Source organism: Oncorhynchus clarkii, chromosome 22 (genome assembly GCF_045791955.1).
Source record: "Oncorhynchus clarkii lewisi isolate Uvic-CL-2024 chromosome 22, UVic_Ocla_1.0, whole genome shotgun sequence".
Classification (NCBI taxonomy): domain Eukaryota; kingdom Metazoa; phylum Chordata; class Actinopteri; order Salmoniformes; family Salmonidae; genus Oncorhynchus; species Oncorhynchus clarkii.
In genome coordinates this window covers 27,139,798-27,147,562 of record NC_092168.1, presented here as the reverse complement: position 1 = coordinate 27,147,562, position 7,765 = coordinate 27,139,798, and positions in this window count along the sequence as shown.

Below are 7,765 nucleotides of genomic sequence, written 5' to 3'. Positions count from 1 at the left end.
GAGAATACGGCAGACAGAGTGGGAGGGTCGTCACACAGTGTATAGCCTACTCATCAACTGAGACTCTGGCAGGACAAGTCCTACACTGACCTCCCTAGTTATTTCTATGGTGCTGCTGCCGTCACCACAATGGTTTATGGCACAGAGACAAGGTCAAGTGTGCCACCACCACACTATTCCCATAAATTCACTTGAACCCCTACGAATATACTTTCTCTATTAAACACAATGCATTCAAATAGGTTGTGGTGGACAGACCTTAACTATCCCTAGTAGTGGTAATGACACATGGTGTATTACAAGGTTCATATCACCGATTCCTGCCTGGGCTATCTACAGTATGTATCTTTATAGTGGTCATTTATTATGCATCTGGTGTATGTTTTTGGCACTCTGATTAAATCGTGATGGATCGGCCCCTGCTGGTCTAGCCCCTGAAAGGATGGGGTTTGGACTGGAGGTTGTTGGGTTCAAGGAGTCCAGAGAGAGGGGTGTGGAGGAGGAGGAGAGAGGTGTGGGTGGTGAAACAGCAGGGTGAGTGCCATGTCACCGGGGCCAGAAGGAAACAAAGCAGGTCCCCTATGGCCTTGTGCCAGCTGTTAGGCCAAACATCCCCACCATGTTTTTGACTTTTTTAATATTTCATTTTACAAGGAATCTTGGTTATAGGGGACCTGGTCAAAAAAGCAGTCAATCCAAGTGACTACTTGCATTCAGTTATCTCATCTGTAATTCTTACCATCTGCTCTTAAACACACACACACACATACACATTTTTAGCTAGTGTTTCACTACTAGGAACATAATGAGGAGCAAGAGCAGAATAATAATAATGTTAAACGGGAAGCACACATGAATTTAAAATTATTATAGATCTTAATCGATTAAACTCATCATGTTAAAACTTCTTAGGGCTGCAATCCCGTTAACGGGATCGATATGACAACAGCCAGTGAAAGTGCATGGCGCCAAATTCGAAACAACAGAAATCTCATAATTAAAATTCCTCAAACATACATGTATTTTATACCGTTTTAAAGGTAATCTTGTTGTTAATCCCACCACAGTGTTCAATTTCAAATAGGCTTTACAGCGAAAGCACCACAAATGATTATGTTAGGTCACCACCAAAAAAAACACAGCCATTTTTCCAGCCGAAGAGAGGAGTCACAAAAAGCACAAATAGAGATAAAATTAATCACTAACCTTTGATGATCTTCATCAGATGACACTCATAGGACTTCATGTTACACAATACATGTATGTTTTGTTTGATAAAGTTCATATTTATGACTCAGCTGTGCTTCCGCATCGAGTTAAAGGCTAGAGCTGCCGCTTTCAAGAAGTGTGACACTAATCCGGATGTATATAAGAAATCCTGCTACACACTCAGACAAACCATCAAACAGGTAAAGTGTCAATACAGGACTAAGATTGAACCCTACTACACAGGCTCCGATGCTCATCGAATGTGGCAGGGCTTGCGAACTATTACGGACTACAAAGGGAAACCCAGAGGCGAACTGCCCAGTGACGCAAGCCTACCAGACGGGCTAAATGCTTTTTATGCTGCTTCGAGGCAAGCAACACTGAAGCATACGTGAGGGCACCAGCTTTTCCAGATGACTGTGTGATCCCGCTCTCCATAGCTGATGTGAGCAAGACCTTTAAACAGGTCAACATTCATAAGGCCGTGGGGTCAGGCGGATTACCAGGACGTGTACTCAGAGCATGCTCAGACCAACTGGGAAGTGTCTTCACTGACATTTTCAACCTCTCCCTGACCGAGTCTGTAATACCTACATGTTTCAAGCAGACCATCTGTCTAAATGACTACCGCCCCATAGCACTCATGTCGGTAACCATGAAGTACTTTGAAAGGTGGCTCATGACTCACATCAACACCAACATCCTTGGAAACCCTAGACCCACTCCAATTCGCATGCCGCCCCAACATATCCACAGACGACGCAATCTCAATCGCACTCCACACTTCCCTTTCCCACCTGGATGAAAGGAACACCTATGTGAGAATGATGTTCATTAACTACAGCTCAGCGTTCACATTATAGTGCCCACAAAGCTCATCACTAAGCTAAGGACTCTGGGACTAAACACTTCCCTCTGCAACTGGATCCTGGACTTCCTGACGTTCTGCCCCCAGGTGGTAAGGGTAGGCAACAACACATCTGCCATGCTGATCCTCAACACTGGGGCCCCTTAGGGGTGCGTACTTAGTCCCTTCTGTAGCCCCTGTTCACCCATGACTGCGTGGCCAAGCACAACTCCAACACCATCATTAAGGATGCCGACGACACAACAGTGGTAGGCCTGATCATCGACAATGATGAGACAGCCTACAGGGAGGAGGTCCGAGATCAGGCAGTGTGGTGCCAGGACAACAACCTCTCCCTCAACGTGAGTAAGACAAAGGAGCTGATTGTGGACTACAGGAAAAGAAAGGCTGAACACGCTCCCATTCACATTGACCTGGCTATAGTGTAGCAGGTTGAGAGATTCAAGTTCCTTGGTGTCCTCATCACCATCAAACTTTCATGGTCTAAACACACCAAGAGAGTCGTGAAGAAGGCACAACAACTCCTTTCCCCCTCAGGAGACTGAAAAGATTTGGCATGGGTCCCCAGATGCTCAAAGTTATACAACTACACCATTGAGAGCATCCTGAGTGGTTGCATCACCGCCTGGTATGGCAACTGCTTGGCATCCGACCGTAAGGCGCTACAGAGGGTAGTGCATACGGCCCAGTACATCGCTGAGGCCAAGCTTCCTGCAATCCAGGACCTACAGTGGTTCCGTCTTTAAAAGTTGTGAGCTTACACCGTGGGACTTAGAGGTACCCAGCGTCACAGCTTCATTGGTCCAGACCACCACACACCAAATCAGAGTGCTAGATCTTGGCTTGCATTTTGACTCAAAGTGATATTGACTCAGAAAAGTTTGGTGACCACTGTTCTAGAGTTTCCCTGTTAACACTATCAACGCTTCCCTTTACTGTGGTAATTAGGATCGAATCAATGCAATATTAGCCACTTTCAATACAACATACCAAAACAAAACATTAGGCCTATATGCAAATAGACCATTGCCATGTATGGATCTGTGCCATTTACTTTGAACTGGACTGTGTTTACAGCATAAGCTGTTGTGAGTAGAGGTGCTTGTTTTGAGATCAAAGCAAGAGCTGCATGTAGCCACGTGTGCACATTTTGTTCATATCCTTTGCTAGCTAGTGAGTTATTGGTTATAGATCATTTTTGGTCAGAAATAAGGGAGTGATTGCTTTCTACAAGAGCACAAAACATGTACTTTATATTTCTATACATCTTTGAAAAGTAAGTCAGGTAAAGAGTTTGTTTTTGTCTTGAAGGGGAAGTGTTGTATTTTGAGACAGGCTTGAAGCTAAGTAGCCAATAGGCAGAGGGTAGCAGAATTGATCTGATTCTTTGTCATAATTGCATGGGAATAATAATGCTTTTTTTTTTGTCTTTATCTTGCATCAAACAACACAACAACATGTTCAGTCACCTCCTTGTCTGAAGGACAAGTGGATAAACAGGTTCATGTCAAGCCCTGAATGTTTTCTTCTCAAAAGTGTCATGAAATGTAGGCCTACATTGAACACCACACATTGGCTGCTATTGTATGCTGAATGATAGAACAGCTATTTACGTGTTCAAATGTTATGGGATGCATTTTCTCCATTGTTGTTGATGATAGGCCTACATTATGATCACATAGCCACAGTAACCTACTTGACCACTGTCTGAAACTATAACTTAAAGTGGGTACAACCTCAGTGTTCACAGTAAACGTGCGCTGGAAGTTGCACAACATCTTCACAATGTTCAAGTTTGCACTCAGTGTTGAAATTTGCTCAGTGCGGGAAAAAAATTAGAGGCAACATTGGTCAGGATGACCATCAGCCTCCTGTTTAGCCGCATGCAGGCCTCTACCAGCTCCAAGCTGTCTGGGGACACAACAGAAGAGCGGGAGAAGCTTATGTTTTTTTAAAGTACTAAACTCAGAAAAAAAAGAAAAGTCCCTTAATCAGGACCCTGTCTTTCAAAGATAAATCGTAAAAATCCAAATAACTTCACAGATCTTCATTGTAAAGGGTTTAAACACTGTTTCCCATGCTTGTTCAATGAACCATAAACAATTAAAGAACATGCACCTGTGGAACGGTCATTATGACACTAACAGCTTACAGACGGTAGGCAATTAAGGTCACAGTTAGCAAAACTTAGGACACTAAAGAGGCCTTTCTACTGAGAGGCCTTTCTAAAAACACCAAAAGAAAGATGCCCAGGGTCCCTGCTCATCTGCGTGAAAGTGCCATAGGCAAGCTGTAAGGAGGCATGTGGACTCCAGATGTGGCCAGGGCAATAAATTGTAATGTCCTTACTAACACAGCGCTACAAGGAGACAGGACGGACAGCTGATCCACCACGCTGTGGCAGACCACGTGTAACAATACCTGCACAGGATCGGTACATCCGAACATCACACCTGCGGGACAGGTACAGGATGGCAACAACAACTGCCCGAGTTACACCAGGAATGCACAATCCCTCCATCGGTGCTCAGACTGTCCGCAATAGGCTGAGAGAGGCTGGACTAAGAGCTTGTAGGTCTGTTGTAAGACATCACCAGACATCACCGACAACAATGTCACCTATGGTCACAAACCCACTGTCGCTGGACCAGACAGGACTGGCAAAAAGTGCTCTTCTCTGACGAGTCACGGTTTTGTCTCACCAGGGGTGATGGTTGGATTCGTGTTTATTGTCGAAGGAATGAGTGTTACACCGAGGCTTGTACTCTGGAGCGAGATCGAGGTGGAGGATCCGTCATGGTCTGGGGCGTTGTGTCACAGCATCATCGAACTGAGCTTGTTGTCATTGCAGCCAATATCAATGCTGTGCGTTACAGGGAAGACATCCTCCTCCCTCATGTGGTACCTTTTGCTGCAGGCTCATCCTGACATGACCCTCCAGCATGATAATGCCACCAGCCATACTGCTCGTTCTGTGCGTAATTTCCTGCAAGACAGGAATGTCAGTGTTCTGCCATGGCCAACGAAGAGCCGGATCTCAATCCCATTGAGCACGTCTGGGACCTGTTTTATCGGAGGGTGAAGGCTAGGGCCATTCCCCCCAGAAATGTCCAGGAACTTGCAGGTGCCTTGGTGATAGAGTGGGGTAACATCTCACAGCAATAACTGGCAAATCTGGTGCAGTCCATGAGGAGGAGATGCACTGCAGTACTTAATGCAGCTGGTGGCCACACCACATACTGACTGTTACTTTTGATTTTGACCCCCCCCTTTGTTCAGGGACACATTAATCCTGGGGTGGCAGGTAGCCTAGTGGTTAGAGCGTTGGACTAGTAACCGAAAGGTTGCAATATCAAATCCTTGAGCTGACAAGGTAAAAATCTGTCATTATGAACAAGGCAGTTAACCCACTGTTCCTAGGCTGTCATTGAAAATAAGAAGTTGTTCTTAACTGACTTGCCTAGTTAAAATCTTATGTTCATACAAATATTTACACATGTTAAGTTTGCTGAAAATAAACGCAGTAGACAGTGAAAGGACGTTTCTTTTTTTGCTGAGTTTTACTTCTTACATGTTCCTCTTAGAGGGCAGAGCACTGTCTAAAAGAACAAATCTTTAACAGGTAAGTCGTCTCTGCCGTGGATGAAGTCTTAAACCACACTTCTGCTCCAGGACAGTGGGCAGAACACTGCTCACAAAGTGACACTCTCTCCTCCATGCCTTTGCCTAGGAGGATTCTGTCAAGAGTGGATTCTAGAGATTAAATTAAATATTTTATCTGAAATTGAGTTTTTTGTTTGTTTTATAAATGACCCATTAGTTCTACAATAGCAGTGGGAGTGACCCCAGATGGGACCTGCTGAGAAGACTTATACTGCAGACTACTGCACTGCACAATGTAAGGGACCGACTGAGACATTTACTGTACAGTACAGGGTTAGAGTGCCTCTGTGTGGTGTGACTAAGAACTACATGGCTCCCAATACCATACCGGCATTGACTGAATAAGCATTTCTGTACAACGTAATGTGTATATAAAATAGCATCAGTAAACTTCAGTTTGTGAACTAAATGTTCTTACCCTCAGAACGACCATAGTGTTTAGAAAACCCCACGGGAGAGGAGAGCCAGATCAATGGCAAACACCATGAAGACCACAGCAGCCAACAAGAGGAAGAGCAGCAGACCACACACATCCACCATCAGCATAGACTCTGTGGGAGGAAGACAAAACACTAACAACGTGTGTGTAGCCTATGTGCACAGGTTGGGGTGCGCATGTGTGTGTTTCCGCTAACCTTTTGGCTTGAGAGTCACCACTGCAGATATCCATTTCAGGTCATTCATGGCCCCACACTTGAACTCTGACTGGAGTTCCTTTATAGTCACTGTGTCTATGGTCAAGATAGCCGTGACGATGATCCGCCTTGAAGATACCTCTACGTCGCTACAATAACAAATACATACAGAACATTCACACCTTAGTGAATTATCAATAATGAATCTGCGGTCTTGTTTTCTAAGAAAAATGTAAATTCTGTTGCCTTGTTCTAAAAAACAAGTATGTGTGTGCGCGTTATGAGCCTACATCAATGAGTCCGCGTAGGTGTGTACCTGTTCAACGTTTCAAACTTCAACTTCTTAGTGATGCCTATGAAGAACAAGACATACTGTGAAGACAGAGATATACCGGGCAAACCAAATCTAGCACAACATAAGTATTTGAAGGTATTTGAGCCAGGTGGGATCCCTACACAGGTCAGTGTTTTCTGTGCTTCCGTCTCTAGGCAGGTTGATCTGGGGAGGATGAGCGGCAGAGGGAGCTGAAGGAGACAAACACACAGTTTAATCAGATACTTTTGGATACTTTCAAAAAGTTGGTTGCTGCAAAGGCCACTCGTGATATGTGAAATGTAGCCTAATGTACTGCTTGTGTTTCCACGTTTGTGATTTTATTTGTAAAATTGATGACCCTGCTGATATCTTAGATGAGGTCTCTTTATCCCAGTAAAGATTCAATCAAATAAATCAAATGCTGAGCAGATTGACAGAGAAGTTGTCAAGCCACAGCCCACTTTCCTTGCACCTTCAGTCTCCTGGATGCAGACGTGTTGAGGACCCACCCACTGTGCTCCCACGTGCACACACACACATAGATGTCCTCATCTGCTGTGTGCGCTCTGCTCATTTGTAATGAGACTGACATTCTGAAGTTAAAGACAAAATAGCAGACAAACGTTTTATGCTGAAGTAGGAGTAAGACACCTGATTCCACTAATCAAGAGCTTGATGATGAGTTGGGTGTTAGGGCTGGGCTAGAACAAAAACACGTGCAACCCTTAGAAGCTGTCGTGACTTTACTTTCATTAATCTGATGACTGTTATTCACCTAATCAAGTAAATATGTTTAATTGTTACTCAATTAAATGAATCATGTAACAATTAACTCATTAGGATTTGGGGCACCACCAGGGGGGTTCTTAAAGAGTTACCATCTCCCGAATTAAACTCTAAAGGTCTTTAGCTATCACATCCATAAACAGTCAACGTATTAATCATAACCTCGTATCATGTCATCATTCTGAACAGTACCTACCTCTTGCATCTGCAAAAATCCCAGCCTTAGTTATGATTCAGTACTCCACAAATTGGTTTAATTATTTATTTACTAGCAACCTAAATGGTAAC